We start from the raw sequence: 23,263 nt of genomic DNA, 5'->3' as shown, positions 1-23,263 counted from the left end.
ACATTATAATGGTGAATACAAGATAAAAGACTGGATTAGCAACTTCATAACTTCATGCCTAGAAAAAAATAAAATAAAAAATGAGATCACCATGAAGCAATTTTATTTCTAGTTTGAGGGTTTAAGGAGCTCCTTACGGATGAAGAGGGGGAGACTATCACGCCTTGAAAAGGTATGAAATGAGTTATATATCCTTTTGAGCATTCTGGTAAAAAAAATATTAAAAGTATCTTTTATTTATATAATCACACAGGAATACTAGGGTAACCATCTGACAGGCAAATTATTCCTGTCTAAATGCTGGATTTTTTTATGCGTTGCATCTACATCTCTTCTCATGTAATTTTATTTTTCTTCCTCTGTATAGAAGTAACAGGAAATGTGGAACTGAGCACATCCGAGGGCTGGTTGCAGCAGCCCTTCGCACCTAAGGCACTGCAAGAAGAAACAGACTGAAGACCAAAGGCAACTACATCCTATGACTGTTAGGTGGATTGTATGGTGGAGTTCATCTCCTACCAAATGCACCGTGTCTGTCTCACAGAAAGCACAGTCAAGGGCAACTTAGTGGCTGAGAATCTGAGGTCTAAATCAGCGGGGAAAATGAATTGCTGCCTCCTAGATATCTTTCCAGTATTTTGGTGCACACTAATGGAATCACATAAGACCAAATTTCTTTGCCCTTGGAATACTACTGATCCATTTTGTGGAAAATAGGAAAATACATCAGGTAAATGACCTATCAGGACAGAATTCAGAGATAAAGTTTAAGTGTTATCAGGAAATGTTTTACAGGCCTGCTATTTAGAAGTCCCACAAGAAGAGTTGCAACTTCACCTTGCAACAGACTGACATGTTGAGTGTGGTTCAAAATCTTACCAATGAATACTCTAGGTATCAGCAAACCTGAATGGCAGAATGAAATCAGCATGGCTTACCAGAAGGGTGAGAAAGCCTCTCAGAAGCAAGAAATCACTGAGAAAGCTGGGTTTGTGATCAATTTTAAAAAATAAAAAAAACAGGCAGAATTTTAAAAAGTTATTAAACTCAACCCAAGGTATAATAAAAACAAATTTAATGAAAACTTAACAGGAGTACTCAGAACTGATCATAAATCTTCCTTCAAATACATAAGGAACATGAACACTATCAGATAAACTGTAGGAACACAAATACTGTCAGATGATCAGAACACAAATGAAGTTCTCAAAGATGCAGCGGAAAACCAAAAAAATTTGTGTCAAGGCTGATTGTGGAAAAGACCTGGGAGATATGCAAGCTGTGCCCCTATCTCTGGAGGAACCTGAAGGATCTCTCTGAAACCAAAGCATTTCTAAGGAACATAAGGAAAAATGACAAACTATCGAATTCCCAGAGCTAGCTTATACTCAGCCAAGAATTTGAAAGGAATTCAGGGAGGAAACAGTTCAGCCAGTAACAATAACATCTACCACTTTTGCTTAAAACTGTTATAATGTCTGAAGACTAGTCAGTAGCAGCTGTGACCCCTAAACAGAGAGAAGCCAGCGAGATCCAGCTCAGTGGAAAACTGCACAAGTTCAGTGAGAAAAAAACAACAAAATCTATTGATACAAAATGAATATCTAAACAGTAGTGTCTGAACCAGATGAATGATCAGAAAGTGTCTGGAAAGTACCACATCCACTTGTCTTGTTCTTATTCATTCTAGGGCATCGACTTTTGGCCACTGTTGTAGGCATGACAGGATGGCTAAATACCCCATTAGTCAAAACCAGTATGAGGTTATGAAGTTCTGATATTATTTTACCAAAGTAGAACGAAATCCTCTTACCCAGGAATTTTACAAAGCATGTGTAACACAAAGACCAGACCACATAGGCCAATAGCAATGTTGATGTATAACTGACCAGATTCAGTGAATGAAAGCCAGAGAATTTAATAAGCTGTATATATACTTAATAAGCTCCTGAACTGCTATGCAATATTTATGCCAAAGGAATGAGACAGGGAGTAAAAGTCTTCTCCACCCCTGTTTATACAAAACACTCATGCAGCTTCAGAATCTGATAAAGTCCCACAAACTTACCATCTGGCCCAGAGCAGGTGGTATTTCATTCTTAGCTTATTTCAATAAATGCCTCAGAAATGAAAAACCCAGATAGAGAACACAGAGAAACCATCTCCTGGGAGTCTTTAACCATTCATGTCAGAGGCAACATTATATAGCTCCTCCTCACGCCTGGCACTGCTGGGGTATCACAGTGGTTTTTCCCAAGGATGAGTAAAAGTCCCAGCACACTGATGCCTCTTGCACTTAAAGAATATAGACAGGACTAAAGGTAAAGTTAGAAACAGCAGGACCTGAGTGGTGCCACTTGGTAAACTGACTCAATGTATCATTACATATCTCTGAGATCTTGGTTTGCAACCTTTTAAAGTCATTTAAGAGCCTTCATGACAAAAGAGTATTTAATTATATCAAAACTATTTATTTAAAAGTTTTCCATAAACACGGGCTTGTTTAGCACAAAAAAGTATGGAATTTCCCCTTAAAAATTCATTCAACTTCTATTAAACACCATAGATCAGGTTAATTTCAACCAAAACACTGGTTTGAACTCAGGATTATCTCATTCCTGTTTAATGGATTAATCAGAATCAATGTTCAGCTAAAACCAGAAGTTTGTTGTTTCGTTTTGTTTTGTTTTTTAAACTAGAAAACATTCAAGTAATCTTCAAAGTTACGGAAACCTGCAGAGCTGTGTACCATTTAAAGAAAAATCCCTTCAGACAAAGTGTTTCAAGAGGAAAGTCAGAAAAAATATGCAGTTCTGCTGGAATAAATGGGTATTTGCTGGGCTATGATTGCTAGGAATATTTTTATCATAATAGTAACTAATAAACACTCGATAAAATTTGTTTTAAAGACAAACATTTGGCATGAAATTTGACTGCATCTGGTTTTTCTTTTCTTTTCCTCCCCATGCAGCTCAAGAGTTGATGTATATTCGGTTAATAAGATATTTATGATACTGCACACTTTAAAAGTCATCATTCCTTTAAAAAAAAAAAAAGTCTATTTTTAAACTGAGCTTTTGGTCCAATTAATTAATAGAACAACTACAGTGCACTAAACCTAGCTTTTTTCTCCTTGGCTTTTCCTATGTACTGATTGCAGTGACACAGTCAATAATGCAGATGAGCTTTTCTGTAGCAGTGATGTTTACTGCATGTTTAAGGTGATTTTATTTTATTTTTTTTAAAACTTGCCAAAGTAATTTGTAAACCTGAAGTTTAAAGTCTGAGGAAAAACAGGTGTAGAATATACATTTTTATTTTGCAAGTCTTTACTCAAATTTCTTTGAGTATGAAATGCAGGGCCTGAGAAAAGGAAAGCTCAGAATCTGAATTTGAAGAACTTTGCTCATTTTAAGATTAAAACCAAGTCACCTCTCAGATCATTCAAACCAGTACAGCTCCCGTAACCTCAGATACTGTACTGATTTTTACCAACTCCTAAACAAAAGAAATAAAAATAAAAAGCTACCTACCAAAAGCATTGCTTTTGGAACAAATGAGACCACTTGAAGGGGAAAGTATTTTCAATGTGACATCATCTGAGATAGGTACCTCCCCAAATGTATAATCTTTACAACCTCCCCATCTACTTGCATTTCAAGTTCAAAATATTCATGTGTCCAGAGTCATTCAACAAACAGGGAATGTGTCAGCTCTTGTTGTTGATTTTTTTTTTTTTTAAGAGTGTAAAAACAGTAAGAAATTAAAACAGTCACTTTCTTCAACTGCCCCCTCACCCATCTACTCAGCTAACATATATTTTATTAACAGAAGGATCTTATTAAAATATGAAGCAACACATCAAGGGCTGGCAATCAACTATGAAAAGTTTTGCCCAGTTAATAAAGAGCATCATACATGGAAAATTTCCAAAAACCTCTTTAAAACTCAATGGAACTATTCAAAATTTCTTGAACAATATCACAGTGCTATCCTAACGGATATTTTTACCTCAGTGTACTGTACAGTGTATTCCTGTAGTCTTGCCTGTTATTGGGCACTAAGGCATTCCATAACACAGAATAAAACAAGACCCAACTGGCAAACAAAACATAAACATCACAAAAGTAATATATCTTTTATTATTCAGTATCTTCAAGTCAAGTCACGGGGTATTTATAAGGCACATAATTTTGCACCGTTATTCTAGAACGAAGGTCTGTGAAGCCTTACTGGGGATAGGAGGCAGAAATTCTCTCTGGCATTAGGCTGTAGGTGAGTGCTGAAGGCAAAAGTTCTGCTCCGTCTTTGCCATTGCATGTCATTGTATCCTTCCTTAGCCATCTCACCACCGTATTATATTGCTTCTTAATGTAGTCGCATCTGAAAACACATGCAAGGCGCTGAAAGACTTCATTCAGAAGAGGCTTTGTTTTCACAGCAAACCTCTTTGTTGGTTCTGTCCTCTAATCTGGCGCTCCTTCTGTAAAGGTGCTTTTGCTTTATGAATCTTTCTGCACTGAGATATGTTACCTTTCTAGTCTAGTATATAGAATGATAATGATAAAATGGTAGTAGACAAGCCATGGGCAGTAGAGACAGGGAAGAGGACTAAACCAAGTATTTATCAGATTATACCAAACCTTTGTAATAAAGTTGCAACTCTGTGGCTCTGACCATCCCTCTTCAAAGTTAGACTGAATCTGGCCCTTCCAGAGAAGAGCACTGTTCTATTAAACATTGCTACGCTTAGTAAATAAATTTAACATTCAAATGTTAACGTCATCTGATTGAAATTGTAATTTGGATAGCTGGGGACCGAATGGTTTTGCAGGTCCACCAAGTCCACCACACAGAGAAATGTGCAAACTTCATATTTCACAAGCCTCCTGATTTTTTTCCTAATTTTAAACAAGTCATATTTAACCTTTAGAAACACTCCTCTGTAGAAAAAGTAACTATGAAGGACCAACATCGCATGCAGTACTTGGGTACTGCTACAAAAAAGTCCCAAAAAACCAACAACAAATATGACACTCATTCTCATCACCTGCCATTCATTGCCATCCATCATCAGTTCTACAAGCACAAAGTGGAGAACTGTAAGATCTGACATTTTAAATCCTTCATATCTACTCATCACTGGGCAACAACTTACAGAGCACTGAAGCCGACAGCAGAACTCTGCTGATTCCAGAACAGAATTGCATGGCTCAGGTATTTGAATACACATTGCTCGTTCTGTTTAAGTAAATTTTAACCATTTAACGGATTTCTTAAATCTCGGTATCACATAACTGGTAATTCTTAAACCTCAGTGAACTCACATCTAGTGTGTAACAAGTACTACTGTACCATTACCTGGCTACAAAGACACAGCCATAAGATTTATGACTACTTTAGATCACTAAGATTGCACACTTCTGTAGGCTGCTGGTGTAGGACAGTGACTAAGTGAGCATGAGCCACGCCGCACACAAAACACCGTCAAATCTGCTGTGACATCATTTCTTTACTGTCAGCTTCAAAACGCAGCCAAGGATCTGAACCAGGGAGGAGGCTCAGCTACCTCGTTTTCCCTGCCGGGTCAGGCGGGGGCACCTTGCCAGGGTTAAAAGGGAATTCTGTAGTTCTGATGCCTCTGGTTTGTCTGGTCTGTCATCCAGTGCCACTACTTAGGTTTTATTTCTGTGAATCTTATGCATTTCACCAGTGCTAATTTCCTTTCTAAAATCCTGAGAAGGAAGTTCATGCTCATGACACGAAGATTAGCAACATATAAATTATTTGTACAGTACCCTTAAAAGGAAGACAGGAATACCAGAAACAATGTACTGTTCTATAAAGCGTGTGTCCTAATTCTCTAGTACTCTGACTTGAAACGTCAACGAAATCACTGGCAGGCGGCAGTGTATCTGGTACTATCACATGATTGCATCCAACAGAAATGAATAAGATGGCTTAACACTGGTTTTAAATGTTTTAAATATCTTCTTAAGAGGCAGGTGTCAAATTATAAAATCAATCAGAAAAATTATGTGTTTTCCCTGAAGATTTATTAATATAAAAGCAAACACTTACAAGAACCTAATATGATTTCTGGGGCTTTTTTTAAAAAAAAATTAAGATATTGTAGAAACAAAAAGATAAGTACTTCCATATTTGGAAGTACTTAGCATTTTAAAGTGCTATACAGCATGTGAAGAACCTCTCATCTCTAAGTACATCATTCTTATCCACTAGGTTTACTCAAGCTGTTGCTATATTGGCAGAGAGTCTACAAAGACCAGGGAAAGCACTGCTGCTTCAGTTAAGGATTCATGCTTGGATTGTTGTTGATAGTTCTGACGAAAGTTTTTTTGAGTTTTCCGTTTGGTTAATTTTGTATTTAATATGTGGAAAGTGTACTGTGCAACCTAGCATAACCCTCCAGAGCTGAATCTTTGAGTACTGAATAGACTATTTGAGAAGAAATTCTTGCTGGGGAAGTCTGCACATGAAGGCAAAGTGAGGTCAATAGTTCATTCTTACTCTTACATACTTAGTCTTGAAATTTATTTTAAGAAAAACTCAACCTAAAAAAAAATCAGGAAAGCACCACAGGTTATCAAACTTTCCTTCTAAATAAGATTAAAGATGTGGGAGCAAGAGAAGAGTGAAAAGGACTCAGCAATGGCATAGATAAGTATATTTCCTTTCCATATTACATTTCTAAAACAAGCCAACAGCCAGGTTTAACAGCCAACTAAACAAAGTCCTTACTCTAGTACTCATGAAAGTTTAAAGCCCAAGGAAAAGTTTCATGCTGAGGCACTCTCATCAAAATGACCAACATGCAGTTTAGCAAATCTGAAGCCCCTGGCAGATGAAGGTTTCCTATGAGACACCGGAGGTAATTCACCAGGAGATGCGAGAGATGGTACTTATGGAAGGTAAGGCCACAGGCCCCACTCCCAGCAAAGAAATGACCCATCATCCCCATGCCCAGCCCAAGCAGCAGCTGTGTAGCTGGAGATGAGGGGCTGGGGTTTCACATGGCAGGGTGCATGCTCAGAAGCACGAACAAACGGGGACAGCCGCCTGTCTTCTCCTTCACCATTGGTAAAGCCTATTGCCCTGAGGCTTTAGCTCCACTGCCACAACTTCCCAGAAGAACACATTTCAGAAGTTTAAACAGCCTCTGTGGTTCCCCATAAGAACTGAAATAACCGGCAAAGCCAACTCCCTTTAGCCAGAAGGGGGTTCTTGGAACACATTTAGGAGAAGAGGGAAGGGGATTTTCCCATATTGTCAAAATATTTTGACGTTTCCCAAATTCAGATAGATCAAGATTTCAAGTTAGCAGCAATCTTCTATTTTCAGTTGCAGAATTTGCCTCCCAACCCTTCTTGAAACAGAAGCAGTCTCCACCATCCAGCTCTGTCCTGCAGCTTAAGGGATGACACTGGACTCATCCCACTTGTTGTGGCTTCCAGCAGCCCTTATGGCAGCCGAGAGCTGCTGTGACTTCCCACAACACCCTCATATGCCCATGCACTATGGAGGGTTATCTGGAAAGAGATTACTCTGATCACAAGTTATACGGGGGGGGGCACGGGGGGGCTTCTGTCTGGGGAACCATGATGCTGCTTCTCTGTTCTACCACAGCAATGTACGTTTTAATGAGCTATCCCAGCACAGCACCAGGTTGTTGTCAACAGCGTGCCAGAAAGGCCTCTCAGGACCTCCCAGGAGTTATTTCTTAAAGTTCTGCAACCAGACAAAAGAGAATTACAGATTTGTTTATTATTTTTAGTAAGGTCCTGACAAAGTATTAGAAATGTTTTCCCTGCTTCTGATGCAGCTTAGACATCTTCTTAGTAGAGCTAAGAAGCATTCCTGCTTAAGATTGCTTACTTGTGAGCCTTCTAAAATGATATACAAGAAAAAATTTTAGGGAGGTGGAGGGTTGTGTTTAAGGTATTTCCCAAAGGCAAGGACTCCTCATCTTTCAACTGGTAATTATATAAATCCAAAAGTATGCTGTACTGTTAGTATACTAAATATAGTTCTCAACAACAAAACATAAATAAATATCTCTGAAAATATCCTTTGCATGAAGCATCTACAGGATGTTATTGTTTTATTGTAAGAGCTAAAGGAGTAGAAAAGCAGCACTTGAAATAAATTACTAGATACTTTACTTTCATCCATCCCACCTGTAGGCATATCCCTTCAAACATGTTTTTTTGAAGCTCAAGAAATAAATCTGTGCTCATCTGTTGTTAACGTCAGTAGCATGGCCACAAAATGCTAGCTCCTCAGTTTTCAATTACTTTTTTTGTTACTGGGTGACTTCTAATACTAGATCACCTCTGCTTGTTTTGATTTTGTGTGTGTGTATATGGCTTAAAGTATAACCATGTAGACTGGATACATGAATACTGCCTCTACCAGGAAAGACTGTCAGGTTTGCTCCAGCAGCTGTACCAAACTGCAGTAGACTTTCATTGTATGGTGCTTAAGTACTTTGAAGTACAGGCAGCTTCTGATGTAAGAAAACTGTTCTGAGGAAGAGCTCAACCAACCTATTACATGGATTCCATCAGCAAAGAACTACACAACAGCGTACATTAGGGAAGTGTTTAAAGTTTAAATCCAACACAGCCAGATAGATCTGGAAGTCCGTACGCAAAAAGTTTGAGGGCTGACCCAGTAATAGAATCCCGTACATGAAAAGAAGAGGCTAACATTAATCCTGAAGTCAGCCCAACAGCGTGTGACTTGTCCTACACAGCTGCTCAAGGGGAAGAAGGAGCAGGAAGGCTTCCTCTTTCATCTCTCCCCAGCAGAGAAAGTAATCAAAACTGCTGTACTCGCACTTCACAGGGTGACTTGCAACAGAGCTTGCACAGAAGAGCATGGCTGAGACATATCCTAAAAAAACCCCTCCCAGCTCCTGGAATTAATATTGGGATTTATTAGAAGAGCGCGCTCTGGAAACAGACACAAAGTATACAGCTACCTATGGGAAGCAAGGGCTATATTAAGGAAGGTGAGAAAATGGTTCCGCTCTACAGAGCAAAAATAATGAACAGGGAAACCAGCCCGCACCTTTCAAATGGATTACACACGTGTGCCCAGGCTGATGTGACCTGAACAACCCACGAAGAAGCAATTCTCTTCCCCCACACTCCTAATGAGACATCACATCGTCCATATACTGAGGCTTAATGAAAATTGTCACCCAAAGCCTGCTTGAGGCTAGAGCTTGCAAGGATGCCACGCTGCCAGGCACAAACAGAGCAGGTCATGCCACCCTTCCTGCTGCAGGCACAGCTGCAGCCTGAAAAGCTGCTCTGAACCACCCCTCCTGGAGGACCTACTCAAGTACCAGGTCTCTCCTGAGCCTCCTTTCCTGGGGACATTCCCCTACAGCCCCAGTCTAGCCCACCATAGATATGCTAATGTTGCTAAACCTGACTGCTCCCAAATGAAACTTTTCCACACACAGGCGTATTGTGTGTTTAAATGCCATGAAAAAATATAAATTGTTCTCCTCAAACCCCAGCAGGTTCCTTAATGACTAAGCTCCACTAATTAGTAACAGCTGTTAATGAAGTGAGCAGGTACAAACCTAACCTCTTCAATTAATGCATGAGATTCTCAGACTGAACTAATATTCAAAGGGAAGCTGTTAAGTAAAAAAATAAGAAAAACAATATTCATCGGTCAGTATTTCTGTTGCCGAGACCATATTATTTCACCCAACCCCAGAGATACCAGTCTTTATTAAATGTAGAACATATTTGTAATATAATCTTACCGATTTTGTTCATCTTAGGCAAACTGAAATCCTGCCGTTATTTCCACAAAACTAATGCATCCTTCTTCTTAACAAGTGAACAAGGCAAGATACAGAATATAAACAATAATCCAAAATCTGGAACAGCACTCTTAATGGTTGGTTGACTGTATAATTACATATTTGAAAAAAATTGTAGTTTATAACATACGCTGTTTGGAAAGCTTGATTTGAAAGAGAAAAACTCCTGTGTAACAGCAGACCACAGGAAAATCAGAGCCCGGTCACCATTTCCATCACATGCTACTCAGCTGTTTTGCTGTTAAACTGTACTTTTATTTGCTTCAGCACTGTTGTAATCTCAGTTTGTCATTACAGAAACCTTCTCCTTACATCTTTCATGTGTTGGCTGGCAGTTTAAGTGTACAGCCAAAAAACCCAAGGAAATTCCAAATCACTCCTTACAGGAGCTGAAAAATTCAAGAGCTCTTTTTTTCCCTCATATTCCAAATCAGTATTCTAAATATTGCAGCCATCTCAATGCACGTGTTGTCATTTTCTATAAAGTTGGTGAAAACGTAAAGGTTCACAATTATTTACTCTACAGAGAACCACTGCACAAGCACACCTACAGCTATCTTGAAATTCTCTTCCCAAGGTTGAAATTAAATGATTCCTTCCACTCCTCTGCTAGTCAGGCACTGTCACAAGTCTCCTGGTTCCCAGTGGTGAAAGAAAACTAAATCACAGACTACCACTAATGTCTTCCTAAGTAGCGGATTTTCCATCCAAAGTGCCGAACTGCCCATTAAAAGAAAAATATTCAAATGAATACTCAATACAAACAGTTTGCCTTCTAACTATATTCTAAAACTTCCACAGAAATTCAGAGCAAAAAGTTCTTAAATATAAAATGTTATGGAAATCAGGTAATTATTGCAGAAGCTATTAAAGAAGGAGGAAAGAGAATGAGAGAAGGGGAATTCATTCCCTAAGTTACTTTCAAAATGTTTGCCTAACCCTAATTATCCTCCTTTGTACTGTAGGTACAGCTGTACAGATACCCAGTTAGAGCTCTCTGAGATCCTTTTGGGACTTCTCAGTGATGAAGTGGCAGGTAGGGAGATATGGCTAGGGACTAAGGATTATGTATTACATATTGGCCTCAAGGATCCCCATTTCCAAATTGTTTATCCCACATAGTATTACTTCTAAGTTAATAATCACTTATTAGTTAATTAAAACTATAAAATCATTACTGAGTTTAGGTGACTGTATTACAACAGAAGTCTGGGATTTCCCAGTAGAGGGATTTTTGCTCTTATATGGTATGCCCTAGAAAACTGGAAATACGGAAGAAAAACACACAAAAGAACAGAATCATCTATATGTAGTGATTTACAATGCTGAGGTAGCTTTGGGAGAAATGTGCAACTCCAAAGAGCATCACACTCATAAAAAATAAAAAACAATAAAAAACCAAGCAGATGGCCTTTTTCATCTTTCCTTGGAAATAAGTTTTTTATGTTTGGTCTTTGCTTTTTTTTTTTTTTTTTTTTTTTCTTGTGTGTATGTGTGCACACATCCATATGAGTGATTTTTAGATCATTCCATTGAGATCCAAATTCATAACTGTAGTCTGGACATTGTTCCCATACCAATACCACTATTTTAATTATTTCACTTCTTCAGACATTGTCCCCAGCCTAGCTGCAGCATGTCAGTACAATCTTGTTTTATACCAGGATATGTTTATTCCCCATTCCATTACCAAATCCATTCCCTTCCCCCCGAGCATTCCCTTTATCAAAGAATCTGTAGGCAGAATGGGGGGGTCTCTTACTCTTTTAATTGACAAAACTTTCATGTGCAAATAAACCTCAGACTAACTACTGAACATCGCAGACAGAAGTCCCATACGGTCATGTAAGACTGCATGGAACTCCTCTGATTTCAGAGGAGCTGGGTGGCAGCGGGATAAGAGAATTGCTGGGATTTCTGGATGCCAGCCATGCAAACCACACAGTTGTCAAGCACCTGTGGGATAAAGCGTACAGCAAGTGGGTAGAAGAAGGTTCTGAATCTACTGTATTAGCCAAGCAGATAGATAAGGCTAAGTAGTAGCTGTTGCAGAAAGCTGTGGCTTATTTCTACATTAAACTTGGTATAAATGTGAACACTGTTTGTTTTAAAAGATGACAAGATTATTTCTTTTAAATAGAAGTTTTCATAATTTTCCCTTTATTTTTAACCTTTTCCTATTCCATACAAATGTCCTTCCAGTTGATCTCCTCCGTGTTCAAAGACAGTTCTGATGGCACAAATTCCAAATATAAAAAGATCATTTAAATACATTCAGAAAAGCATTTACAGAAAATGTATTTTTTTTTCCTTCAGTATGTTGTTGGTCAGCAAGACGTTCTGACAAGAAAAGGACTTTTATTTTTATCAGCTTTATCCCCAAAACAGCAAATAACTCCCTGAAAACAGCAAAAAAACACTTCTTGCCGTCTGCCAAGAACAATTTCTGCTCAACAGAAGTACTTCTGAACATTTCACTAACATAGCGTCCATTCTTAGGCTGCAGTAAGACCTGAAATCCTATGTTTCTTCTGCCCTTTAGGATAAATCCTAAGAGTCTGAGGCTCTTCCCAGACATCTTTCAGCAAACCTACCTGAAGTGGTTTGACATTGTCACCCTCAGCTGTCTCCCCTGTCCCTCTGCAAGAAGCTACTGACCCCAGAGAGGTTTCCCATGCAATACAATCAACCATAAGCCAAGTGGTCACCTTCACTTCAAATGATGCATTCAATTTTTATTTAAACTCATGTAACTAAACTAGGCAACTTATTCAAGTGCTAATGAGGTGATGCTGAGGATGAATACACTTTACCTATGGGCTTACAAGTGCCAGTCGCACTTTCATAGTTTATGATGTAAGTGGATGATCTTTGAATAAGACTTCTGGAAAATACGACATCCACTGGCCTGGTAATTTATTCTGCAAGCGGGAAGGAAAACGTCTGAAGTCATTTAAAGTTTCTGCAGTTTTAAGACACTACTACAGCACCAAGTCCTATAAGCTGGACTGTATCTGGTGAGCTTATGAAGACAAGGAGTTTCAAGAGGCATGTTATTTGCACTGTCTCCATTGAACAAGCAGTTTGCCTGAAAACTAAAGTTAATACAACTTTATTTGCAGAGAGTTTCTTCATAGAAAGGGTACCAATCAAATGATATAGAAATATGACCCAATGAGAACATTTCCATTTGCTTCCATGTTCCTTGGGTTCTGATCAAAATTTTTAAATATAAGGATGGCACATGCTGAGGGTGAGGTCTAAAAATGAGCACAAGTGGGCTTAAAAATATGCTAAGTTTTACACTTCAGCTACTGCGGACAAACTTCACTTTTTTTCATTCATGTCTTACTCAAAGAATCCTATTTAATGGTGTAAAATCAATGTCTTTTCCCCTTTAACAATCACCAGATAAGCCAAAATTTATTTTAGGCTCTAAGGTACAAAGAAGACATACAAATAACAAAGCAAAAATGTACTTTCTGGAAGCCTTAAAACATTAAAAGCATCAAGTGTGATAAGAAACCAGACAAATTTAATCCAAGACATATTTAAAACATCTGCATAAATAAATCCACACTAACTTTTTTTCATTTATATATTTATTTAAAGTTTGTACATGTACCAGTCAATAGGAAAAAAGCTCACAGTGGCCTCAGGATTTGCTTTCATCTTGTGCAAAACACTTTACCCAAGGAGAAATATCATGTGTTTGCTAGTTTTAGATACCTCAGGTGTTTTTTTGCAGGCTAACTCTAAGATGAGAAGGACAAACTCCAAAAACTGCACACTCCTGGTTCTACTGCATCTGTAAGAAATGGAGTTGCTCAGCTTCACTAAAAATGATAGTGTTGGTATTTCAAATGAGGCATGCCATACAGCTATCCATGCCATAATTTTTAATCTCTCCATTCCCTATGCTCCCCTCTCCCCACCTACACCCCCTCTTTTTTTTTTTTTTAACCTCTACTTTAGCTCTACTGCCAAGCACTTTGGAGAATATCAGCAAATACTGAAATCGGCAAAAACATGCATTCTTTGGTCACTATGCAAGCTACACAGAAATACATCTTAAGTAGCTTCTGTAAAGTCACTACAGCACCACAAACACTCCCGCTGTGAATATATCTCTGTTTGATACCAACAGCTCGAGTGACCCAGTGGCAAGTGGGCCCAGGTGCTCAGACAGTTAATAGGTTTCAGCGCCAAACTATAACCATTAGGAATATAAAGATGGCAAGATCTCTCTGGGTTTGTTTTTGCCAATCTATGCTCTATACATATATAAACACAATCCATTTATATGTATGCCTGTGCATATGTATAATCAATAAATCATTGTATATACGCATTTGAAATAAAATATTGACACTGACTTATTTTTTAAATTTACTTCTGCACTGAGTTTGAAGATATGAGACTCAGTCCCATTCAGAACTTCAGCTTAAAAGAACCCCACAAGCATAATTTAAGTCTCTCTTGAGTGAGAGCATTTAATGAATCTTCTAGATGTTAGGAGATTTCACACTCTTTAAAAAAAAATAATAATAATTTCCCAAATGCAGTGCCATGATATTGCCTCTGAGAGCTAAGAGATAAAGGGAGACACATATGCTGAACACATGGATATGAAGGAAGCAGTTACCTTGGCAACGACAACCATGTAAAAGCTTCTTTCTACTAAATTAGAATAGTGACTATTAGAGAAAATATGTTTTTTTCCCAGTGTGATACTGAAAATAAGTTATTGTATTTTATTTGTAGATTTTTCAGACCCTTAGACTTTCTGCAGTTAAATGACACTTGCTTTTTCCCATGTACCTCCAAGTTCTAATACGTAGTACTTCTGTACTATTTGGTTTCTATTGATTTCCAAATTCAATATGTTTTTTTTCTAACCCATATAAAGCTGCAGACATATTTGAATAGACTGAATTTGCCACCAGGGTCTACAACTTCAGATATTCTCTGTACTGCAAACGTAAGTAAAACAAGGAATATTTTAAAATATTTCAGCAAATAGCTCTCAAGCATAAAAGTACGTGTAAGAACCTGCAAAAAACATATTTGCAGCCATTATAACTAGCAATTTCAAAAAGCACCTAATGAGTCAAGGAGCATAATTTCAACTGAAGGCTTTCCATGTTCCCAAAACACTTTTTCTAAAAATCCTGCATCACAGATAACTTTAAAGAATGCATACCTGGGAGCATTCCCCCAGGACACCTTCCGTCACAAGCAAACGTGCCTTGTTTTGCTTAGAAGAGTCCAAAAGAACATGCGCTACAAGCTACACCAAATACTTGCAAAAGCTAACAAATGTATGATTTGTAAGGAAAGACCAAAAGTCACACCTCAGTGGGTGATGGGAGGAGAGCGGGAAACCTCAAAACTGTGGCTGATAGTGGACCAGTCACCACTGAAGAACACAGCGCTCCAGTTCCTGCACCATACATACTGGTAACAACAATAAATTCCTATTCATACAGTCATATCTTCCTGGGACCAGGCAGGTTTCCTCCTGCCTAGAGCAGATTCAGAATTTACAATTAATCTTTCAGATGCAAAGTACACCTATTAACTTGTATTAATGCTTCTGTCTTACGATCATGTAAATTACTGATGATGATCTTTTATTCAGTGTGGTCAGCCACTATGATAATCTCACAGTATTTTGTTATCACTCATTCAGAGATACATTAAAACAGTATATTAACATGTATATTACGGCCAGCCCAACTACTTGGTGGACAAAGGGATGTGAGGGCTATGCGATTTGCTCTGCCAAATTTCCATTTTTATCCTGTTTATTGTATTATAATTTGGGTTCATTGAATTTTACAGCTTTCCAGGTGCCTCAGCAAAGAAGTACTTTCTGAATACTATTCTAATATGCCAGTTATTACCAATTATTAATCACTTCCATTAAAATTACTGTTTCAAAATCATTAATCCAACAAACCTCAGATATCTGAATGTCCAGATGTCCTACCACAACCAGACAAAGAGAAAGTTATAATATCCAGCATGTCCAGTTATGGCTTCTCCCCCAGAGTCACTTCAGATAAAGGAATTAGGCTAGTCAAGACAACTGGCAACTGCAAATAAAAAGCTCTGCCTGTTCCACCCTCAGTCCCCTACGCAGCTGCAACCTGGGAAGAGCAAGCAACAGGACTAGAAACCTTCTTTTCCTTTGCAGAGGCACATGGCAATCGTTTGGACCAAAAAGAACAGCATCCGTAACTGTGCAAGAAACATGCTTGAGTCACGTTCCATCCCCTTCCACAGGCAAGAAAGTCGCTGTGGACCATGGCAATGGATATAAGGCACATTTATTTCAGACTACGATATATATAGAGCCTGCACTGTCTAGAATATGCCTTATTATTCCAATAATAAGAGGTGCTGGGGACCTGGGCGAGGACTGTTTCCTCTGGAAAAAGGGACAGTAACGACAGTATAACAGGGTGACATCAGTTTAATCCTGTGTTACTCCTACTGATTTTTCAGGAGTAAGATTAGAAACACTTAAGAACTAAGTGTAAAAATTCTTGAGATAATCTGGGTCTTAGTGCTTCACTAAAACTCTCCTGCCTGTGGTAAGACAAACGCATTTTAAGGACACAGCACAAGAAAAAGTCCCATCTTCTATAACTGCTTTCAGCATAGCTTATTTAGAGAAAACTAATTCAGCTTATGCCTGTTGTGTCACTTCTCAATAAACTTGAAACTTGCCTCCCCTACACCAGGTTATCCCTGTTGCTCACCGATGAAGCCCCACTGGCAGCTCACAACACAGCCAGTGTTCCTAAGAGAACATGCATGCTAATTGATGACTCGCTTGCTTCCATTGCCTCACCATTTGGAGGCTACTTCTAAATCGTGTTATGCTGGTATCATTTATTTGAGCAGAAATGCCATTATAACATCATTTAGCCCTAACACCTCTCCCACAGAGTTAACTGTGACCACACTAGTCAATTACTGTAATTCCTTTCCAGCAGCGATCTGCTGCTGCTTATAGACTGCACAAAATACAGAAACTTTTCTCCTGGCACACACACAGGCCCAAGGAAAGATACACTAACCAGGATACAAAGACCATATGCTAATAAATGAAAGGAGTACTAGGTATCCAAATTAGGAAAAAACAGCTCAAATGAAGATTTCAATTGCCTCAACAGGTTAAAACAAAATTCTGCTTTAAAATAATCAATGCAACCAGACTAGAAAGAGTTTCACGCCACTACCATAATTATCTTCAGCATCCTGGTACAATTATAAAAGCAACAGCTGCTAAACTACCCTCCGAGTCCCTCAAAGAACTTCTTTAAGTTAGAACTCAGCCTAGAAATCGGATCAGCGTTAAGGTTTTTCAGCCTCCAATGTGCTGCAGAACTTTAGTTTTGCCAGCTATAAACATTCAAGTCTCACCATACAGCATTCATATGGCTGATGGTTTGTATCTACTTTATTCTGGTAAGGAAATACAAAATATTGGCGCTAAGTAAAGAGATATCTCGTATCTATATTCTGATTCAGAGTCAACTGAGAAAATAGTGGATCCCCTGATTCCAGATTCTGAATGCTCTTATAACTGCTAATTACTATACTATGATCTACTCCCTTTCATACGACTTTAAAGCAAATGCCACGGAAACGCGCATTCATGAGCATTGTTCAAATTAGGGATTAAGAAAAAAGTTTAAATTTTACCTTAAAGCTATGCAGTTTAGAAATTAGCATTTAGTCCATATGTTTGTGTGATTATATCACTCCCCAGACAATGGTCTACTTCAATACACTTTCATAGGAAGAGACCTTTTGTGGTGCTCCAGCAGCACAGCAGACTCTCCAAATCTGGGTAAAGATGTCGTTCAACATGTAAACCTTTGACTAACTCAATTTTCTGGTGTAAATTAGTTCCAATAAACTTTGGTGGAAGAGTTGTATACTACAAAATTCAATTAATCTAAGTTACAGTTTCACAAGAATATATTACATTTGATAACACTGATTCCTAACACTTCTATGAACCAATGTTATGTGTTGGTTCAACAGTACATACATCATTTGCTCCTTTTCACATGTAATCAGCATACAGAAGACTACACTAAACGATTTTACATTACCAAAATGAAATAGTACAACCTAACACAAGACAGCGTTTCCAGTGTGGCTATAGATCTAAGACTGCTGGAAGAGCGGAACGTACAATACTCTTTAGCACTTCTATAGCTGTCTATTTAAGAAGTCTTGATGGTACATATTTCTGGGACCTGGTTTTTGAGCAGAAAGGTCATGCTCACAAGTCAGCAGGTAGCAGGACCCGCATCTGTTAATATGAGATTATGAGACCTGCCATACTAGATTGAAATAAAGATCTATCTTATCCAGCATAGCCACAGTGACATATGTTGTTGAAAAAGAATACAGAAAACAGGGCAAATCAGGCTAGTCTTTTGGATACAGCCACCAACCTTCCAGCAAGCCAAAGGCTGAGGGCTGCAAACACTGCAAATTGGTGGTTTGCTAAAAGCAGCCTCACCACATCAGTGATCTAGTTCAGGATGTTACTGAAATATACAAGTTCAGTATTTCATCCTAGGAGACAGTCATTCTTGCTTAGAGTAAAAAAAAAAAAAATTGTATATCTAACATGTAGATTCCAAGTAACTTATGGATTCATAAAAAAGCTTTGAGTAGGGAACTTAATTCCAATTATTACAGAGACAATTTATGCCCACCAAGAGCCACAGATTCACCCAGTGAATATATAAGTGGAGCAATTCTTCCCTTCTTATTCTAATCCCAGTCCAAAGAACCTAAACTGACCAGCAAGCCAACAGTGAGGGGGAAACAAAGGTGCAGAGAGGTGAACTGATTTGCTCCCTGTCACTTCCCGGATAGATGTCAGAAGATGTGGACAGAACTAAGGTCCTCTGAAACTGAAATCACATCCCTAGGCTGGGATTTATACCATGCATCCAACCTCCAAAAACATATCAGTGAAACCATATAGAGCGTTTGGAGATTGCTTGGTCTACAAAGTTGTTTTTACATAAAGAACCTACAAGACAAAGCAACATATACAGCAGCTCAGTTCAGCAAACAACCTGGAAGTTACATTTTATACCAAACAAAAAAGATCTTGGACTTAATACATGGCAGGAAACAGAAAAAGAAAGAAAAAAAAGGTAAGAGATAAAGTAATTTCTATCATACTTTAGCAACTGCATGTAGCTCTTTGCTGCCAGAGATCTGCTTTCCAACAGCAAATAATAAAATTATAGGTTTTGTGCTGTTAATTATATGCAAATTAAAATTGGGTGCACATTAATGCAAAAAGTTGAATATCCATTTAATCAGATCCTCCCTGCAGGGTCCAATGATAAAAATGACAGAAGACTTGCATTACTAATTCTGAACTTTTCACATCTTGTACCTACTTACCTTGTAAACGAACTGCTACTGTGACACCTGCCTGCTGGGCTGAAGGTTTATGTTGATTAGGTCTATAGGAGCTAGTGGTAATCCTCCTGAAGGGAAAGTTCAGCTCCCTGAGCTAGGAAATCTAAAGAGCAAATCCCTGTAGTAACTGGAATCATTTAGCAGCTGAAATCAACAACAACAAGCCCCTAACATTCAAGACCATTCGATAAGGATTTAGGCTGTAGCCTATTCTAACATGCTCCATGGTGAGGCCACAGATCTATTGTTTAGATCTAGTTTCCCTCTCTTATATCAGCAGGGAAGAGAAGTGTCTCTAAACTATCTGATTACATGTATAATCTCCCTTGAGTTTTCTTTCCTGAAAAAAGAGCTGCTGAATATCTCCCCTTTTCTCAGTCTCATTTTTTTTTTTCAGCTTTCATCTTCTCTTCTAATTCTAGCATTGAAACTTCCCAAGGAATAGAAGGGCAAAAGCCTCCTTGATGTAGATTCTCTGTATTAATAACAGTGACAAGAGGGCCCTTAACCCTGTTTAATAGCTAAAAAGACAAGTGGCAGGGGAAGAAAACAGAAATTTATACGAATGAGGCCATATTCTATTATGCTGCCTCACATGGTGACAGAACAGACTCATGAATTTTCATCTGACATGACAGTCGGGATCATTCCCAGGGTCTTACTGCAGAGAATGCAGATTTGCCTTTCTCCCCCGCATCACGGGGCTGTTCAGATCAGCACCAGTTGGCCTGGCTTCTCATGAAGTTATCCTAACAGAGAAGGAGGATGAAAATATTTTTTTGTTTCTTCCCCAGTGCACAGCTACGGGAAAAAACTTACCCTTCCCTGTTGGGATGGTAAATCCTACCAACCTGAGGAGAGTTGCTTTGCTCCAAAACCCCAGGTAGGCCTGCCTAGCTGTTAACACAGAGCTAAGACTGAGGTAGGAAGAGGTCATTTGAATTGTGTAGCAGGAGTGATATTTTAAGGGTTACATACGTGTCATGGATCCACTCCAGCCAACCAAGACTGCAGAGAACTAAGCTGATGGTAAGAGGGAAGATGCAGACATTATTGATGATGGCAATAAGCCCTGCTGCAAACCCTCCCTCCTGGGTACTGACAGGGGGAGCATCTCCCAGAGCAAATCGCTGCAGAGACCGTACACAATTCCTGTAAATCTAGTGCCATTTCAGTGGAGGCCTCTCTAGGACCTAGTGCATCACCATGCCTAGAAGGCACCCACTTATTGCTCCGTTACCAAACCAAACTCAATAAGAAATTATTAGAAAGCTGAAAAGGAAGCATTTCACCACACATCGCAGCTCAGCCAACAACCTAACGCAGCCCATCCACCTCTAACACAGATCTATTACTTCAAAGGTGGGAGCTACAGTAAAACACAGTTTTAAAACTAACTCATTTCCTTGTTTCAGTGGCTGCTAATCTAACATTGACTATTGAGTGAGCATAGGGTATTTTATTTTAAAACTTTCTACAGTATGCTATACATATTTTGAAATCTCTTTAATTACAGGAGAGAGATACATAATTACAGACCTCATAGTGTATCCATTACTCATTAAACCATGATCACAATATTTTCTGCAGAGCATATATTTATTTATTTTAACCAGACTATCCAAGATGACTTTTTAGATGCAACTGTGTCACATGCAAACAGGAGTCTTTATTTCACAGGTCACTGATCTAATACGAAGTAATGGCTCTTTAGAAGCTTTTTTCAGTATGTCCATTTAGGTACTGCCATGAGAAACAGAACAGCAGAGCAGCTGTTTTCTTGAAGGAACCTTTGTTTTTCTTTGCTTTGTCCTTCTGAAAACCTATGTTTTCTTGGTGTCCCTGATTTTCTTTCTCTGTCATAAGGAAGGTTGAATCATTTTAGCCTTCTGTACTAGTCATATATAAACCAAAGTTTTGCTTAAACTGATATCTGTACTTAACGTATGAATCTACTAAAAATGGCATTAATATTTCCTTCTTTGAGTTAAATTCATTATTGAGAAGCCCAATTGTAAGTTGAAAATGAAGACATGGTGTTCTTTTCCTTCTGAGAATAAAAAAGCAGCAGAAAACTACAAAATCTGCAAGTTCTAAAATTCTGAAAGACGTGAGGAAAGACATTCAAAGTTGTTTGAACATCTGAAGATGGATTTGAATGCCCAGTTCTCTTTTTGAAGTGGGTAGACAATGCTTAACTAAACAGAAATTGTGTGCCGTTTAGGTACCTAAACAATTCTGAAAATTCAGTGTATGCTGAGCTTTGGTAATTCACTACAGCTACCACCTCTTTCTGTTCAGTGACTCCATTAAAAATAAAAGTCAAACTTTTTAAGAATGTACTTTTTAAAATCATTACAGGTTTTTTTCCTTAAGTAACTTAATGAATCATTTAATTTTCATTTAAGGAAGCGAGGCAAGCTTCTTGAAAAAATCCTGGGTAACAAAGTATCCTCAAAGCAGACAACAAACACAGTATTCATCGTTCTCTAATATCATAAAATGCAAAAATTAATAATACGAACAAATGTATGCTAAGTGACATAATTACTTACATATATATTTTTAATACACTTTCCTTGTTAGCAAAAAATATTACCAATTATACCGTAAGATTATTTCTGGTTGCAAATCAGTGTGTTTTGTTTATACCCACCAACAGGACTGAAACTTTCTGTAGGAAAATAATTAAGCACAGATTAAAATTAATTATTTAAGTACAGGTTTCCTGCCTGCTGACTTAAATCATGATTAAAATTGGTGATTTAAATCAAGCCACCCTACTGCAACCTACCAAAAAAAAGTTTTCTGCATTGTAATTAAATAATATGCAGTGTTCAGTATTAATTGGAGTGTTTCATGGTTAGGTCTCGCTTCTGGAATGGGACGTGCAAGTGCTTCCATAGAACTGAATTCTTAATTTCACATTTCTCCTTTCATTTCCTATGTCAGTTACAGAGTTTTATTGCATAATGTACAGTCTTATTTGTACAAAAGACTGTGTGAGGCTGCAGTGTCTTAAACTGCACTGTAAGAGACAGCAGTTCTGAAAACTGAAGTATATCAAATGAGTAACAGGCTGACAGAGATGCAATCATGGTGTATCTGTATCATCAAAGCATCTAAACCAGTGCCTTTAAAAACTCACCGGTCTGCTTTGTTCGTATCATTAGATAATCTGTGACCTGGTGTTGTAACTAACTCAGATTCATTTCTAATTGCTACGAAACTAATCTTCTAACAATACCTATGCACGTCTCTGACAAACGTAGTTCCTCTAAATGACTCTATATTTACCATCAAAAGGAACATACTGTCTCCCATACGCTGTACATAGGCAGTTTCTTGGAGCTCTAAATACAGGTTTTCCTATATTGTCTTTCTGTAAATCACAGTAAGAAGGATATCTGAATTCCTGTGCTGCCCACTAGCAACTCTGCTTTGGATCTCAGAAACACAAACCCTTCTCACAGTCTGCGCATATTTAACTTTCAGTCTCATCATGTTTAAATGAGCTTACATTTGGATATGTATCATTTGCATACAGAAATTAAAGACAGAAAAGGGGGTTATTAGGAAAAGTAAGATTCAACTGTATCATCCCAAACAGCATACTGAGAGAGTCTCTACCTAGAAAATGTCTCCTTCCCTAAAAAAAACTCAGCTATCTTTATCAAAATATCAAGCAATGTTTTCACATCCCACAGATATTTCTTTATGATTAAATAGTTCTGGTAAACTACTACTGGGGCTAGATGACATCTTTAGATCTCTTATTACCAAAATAAGGTAGAGAAACTAGTACAGCAAGAAATATAACTGTATCACATAACTGACATCAAGAGGATGCATTTTATACAAATGATTATACATGACAGACAATTTATAGTTTTATCATCATAAAAAAAGAAATGTTGCATTGACCTT

Source organism: Falco peregrinus, chromosome 1 (genome assembly GCF_023634155.1).
Source record: "Falco peregrinus isolate bFalPer1 chromosome 1, bFalPer1.pri, whole genome shotgun sequence".
In the NCBI taxonomy this organism is placed as follows: domain Eukaryota; kingdom Metazoa; phylum Chordata; class Aves; order Falconiformes; family Falconidae; genus Falco; species Falco peregrinus.
The sequence above is the reverse complement of the archived record's forward strand: the minus strand, read 5'-3'. Positions refer to the sequence as shown.